Source organism: Gavialis gangeticus, unplaced genomic scaffold (assembly GCF_001723915.1).
Source record: "Gavialis gangeticus isolate Ggan-Ray unplaced genomic scaffold, GavGan_comp1, whole genome shotgun sequence".
Classification (NCBI taxonomy): domain Eukaryota; kingdom Metazoa; phylum Chordata; order Crocodylia; family Gavialidae; genus Gavialis; species Gavialis gangeticus.
The window spans coordinates 14,373,956-14,377,266 of record NW_017729018.1 but is presented as its reverse complement, the minus strand read 5'-3'; the positions used below and the strand labels follow the sequence as shown (position 1 = coordinate 14,377,266).

The following is a 3,311-nucleotide window of genomic DNA, read 5'->3' as shown; positions in this document are numbered from 1 at the left end:
GCTGCTTCCCTGCTCCCGCGCAGCCGCTGACGGCCAGAGCTGGGGCCGCCCCGGCGGCGGCACTGCTGAGCCCCCGGGCCCGGGTTCCCTGCAGCCAGGGGTGGAAGCTGGGTGGGCGCGGGGAGCCGGCCTCGCCTGCCTGCGTCCAGACCATCCGTGGCCGGGGCAGGCCCGCCCTGGGCCTGGTAGCAAGGGCCCCCTCCCGCGCACAGCACTGCCGGACCCGGGGGCCGGAGCAGACCCGTGCACGCAGCAGCCTAACACGGGGCTGGGGGTGCACGGGCGCTGTCCTCCCTCGTCTGGCCAACAGGCGCCCACGCAAGCAGCAATAGCCCAGACAAGCTCCCCCGGCGCTGGGGGGCCCTGGCCCGCCGCAACCAGGGCCGCGCGGGGATTGCTCATCTGTGCGCCCGATGCCGGCGCACAGATGAGTGCTGCTGCGCTCCCCTCCACGCACCGCAGCGGTTACCCGGCCCCGTGCCGCAACGAGCCGGAGGTCACAGAGGCGTGGGGCCTGGCTCGGCTCTGCCGCCCGGGCACGGCCCCAGGGCCGCGGGGCAGCCGTGGCTGGTTTCCCAGGCTCAGGGCAGGAGGCCGGTGCCGGGCCGGAGCTGTTGGCAGCGAGGAGCGGCTGGTAAATTTCCGCTGGCAGGGCTCTCCCACGCAGCTCGGCCAGTGCTCCGAGGACCGGTAACTGGGTCACTCCGCGCCCAGCTGCAACACAAGCCGACAGCGCTCGAGGCAGCAGGGCAAGCGCGCGGGAATGCCAGGCGCAGAGCAGTGGCAGGGCCCCACGGGCACCCTTCGCTCCCTGCAGTCGGACTGCCCCAGCCCGGCGCGCGGGGGGTGGAGGGAGCCAGCAGCAGGGAGGGAGCAGAGGGCTAAGAGCTCCAGAGTGGAGCCCCGCCGCTGCACGCAGGGAACAGGGGCCTGCTGCCCCGGTTTCTCTCCCAGAAAGAACAAGGGACACGTACGGGCACGTGGCAGGGCATGGCGGAGGACCGACCTCCAAACAGGCACAGAGGGGCGAGTGGCCTGCCCCAGCAGTGCTGCAGGGGCACTCGAGCACCAGGACATACCCCAAGGGAGGGGAGCAAGGGCAGCTGCTGCACTGCAGGGCCCTGCACCTTCCCCTGTACCATCTGCATCAGCTGCACCCGCCCCTGCGTGCCGTGGCTTCTGCGCCAGCTCCCTCCGCTCCAGGGCCAGCAAGGCCTGGGGCAGGCAATTTCGGGGACCCCAGGAACAAGTGTTTTGTGCTGGTCTCCTGTTCCTGCCAGAGGTCGCGCACAGTCCAGCCCCAGGGTAGAGCGGCTGACAGCTCCAAAGGAGCGGCCGGCACAGGGAATCCAGCGCAGGCCCCACAGGGGTCCCCAGCAACCGGCAGCAGCCCCTTTAAGCACAGGCCCCCCCCCGGCTGGCAGTGATCGCTGGCACATTAAAGTTTCAGCTGGTGACAGAGTCAGGTTTCAAGGCTGCAGACGGGGGGCGGCTGGGCCAGAGCAGCAAGGAGCCTGTGGGAAATTTCCACTCGCCCGCTCGGCTGGCTGAGATGGAGTGATATGCCCCTCTGGCCTGGCTGCCCACCTTTGCCTCCTGCAGCCAGTGCCATGGGCAGCAGGGCCCAGCTGGGACCAGAGCCAGGCACCGAGTGGTCCCCAAGGCCTGAAGTGCCAGGGTCTCTAGTGCCCCCAACCTCCCTGTGAAAAGCATCTTCCCACGGCACCCCATCCCCTTCCCTCCATGCCCAGGGCTTGAACACGTCTCAGGGCAGAGGAGCAGCCAGGACTAGGAGGGACGTTGCTCCATGGGCAAAAAGCACCAGTTGTGGCCCAGTCTCTCTTGTCCCCATCCCGCAGCTGTAGGACCCGTGAAACCTGCTGCTGGTCCAAGCAAGGCCCAAGGCTCCCGGACTGTGTCCCTCCCCACCCCTGCCCGCAGCCACCCCAGCAAGTAGGGCAGTGCTGACAGGGAGTAATGCTGTTAATCCACCAGCCAGGACATCAGATTAGCATCGTTCACTTTCAGCAAGCACCTCGCTCCCTCTGCTCTCAGCTGGAGACTGGACCAGGCTGGGGGGAGCTCTGGTCCCAGGCTCAGTGGGCAGAGAAGTCCCTTGTGCCTTGAGGGCCCAAGTCTAGCTGCAGCCTCCAGGCCACTCCCAAGGACTAGAGCCCCCTCGTTCCCAAGGACCGGCCACAGCACTTGGTGGAAGACGCAGAGCCGCGTGGCGTCCAGTGACCCCCAGCTGTCCCTCCCAGGAGGCAGCCAGCTCTGGGGTGTAGCTGTGCTGCAGCCTGCGGGCCTGGGCTCTGCTCCTCCCTCGCTGCCCCTGAGCTCGGGCACGTTTCAAACTTCACCTTTCTGCCACCCCCACCCCCCTCCCCTCGCACTGGAGAGAAAAAGAGACAGCCGTAGAGGGGTTGCTTTCCAATACAGTGAATTTATTATATGTTGCAAAATCAGCACTCAGCTTTTTAGTGTACAAAAGGACACTAACTCTTTTAAGAAAAGACGAGGCAAGCTGAAGACTCTGCTGCTGCCTTGAAATCGTAACATTTTGGCAAAGTGAAAAGCTCTTTGTAAACTCCAACTCCATGGCTCAATATAGTTGTATCCACAGTACAATATTACAAAGGAAAACACGGGATCAATAAGTTAGATCAGACTTAGGTCACCTACAACTGGTTTCTATTAACCCAAAAAGCACAAAATTTGCCTAGCTTCATAATAGCTAAAAGGAAAAAAAGAAAAAAAAGAAAAAAGGAAAAAAAAGGCATATTTGACTACGTTTCTTTAACACAGTCCAAAAAAAAGTGAAGCAGAAAATAGATGAATGCTAATTGGGTCTCACAGTTTGGATATTCATTAAATATTTTCAGTTTTATATTCCAATTTTTAGAAGTTCCAGAATATACATGTAAATGTACACAATACATCTCCGTATACAACTCTGTTTGCAAAAATATCTTATAGCAGGTGTATAAAGACTGAGATCCATCTCTATTTCCTTCCTTCCAAAAAAACCCCAACCCTCCCCCCCCAAACAAACACCAGCCACAAAAATTGCAAACCCCCCTTTCCAAACATGAAGGAGCAGAACGAGAAGTGTTTCCACGGAAGAATCTGTTCAGCTCGGGGGCCGAACGGCTGCCTCTTCGGCCACTCGAGGTCTGTGGTTCCTTCTGCTCGCGGGAGGAAACGGACCTGGGCTCGTTTGTACAGATACCGACTCTGCTGACAGATGCGTGCCACCACCACAAGCCAGGCTCTGGGGACTTCAGGAGATGCTGCCTCATGGCACAGATCTC

At 60.9% G+C, this 3,311-nt stretch overlaps 1 long non-coding RNA gene across 1 annotated transcript in view; it reads right to left on the bottom strand.

Annotated features, from left to right (window-relative positions):
• Positions 1-2,423: 2,423 nt before the first annotated feature.
• LOC109294994 overlaps positions 2,424-3,311 on the bottom strand; it is a 4,471-nt gene continuing 3,583 nt past the window's right edge. Inside the window, exon 2 of the long non-coding RNA XR_002096661.1 lies at positions 2,424-3,034. This is a non-coding gene — a long non-coding RNA (uncharacterized LOC109294994). The remainder of the gene's footprint in view (positions 3,035-3,311) is intronic.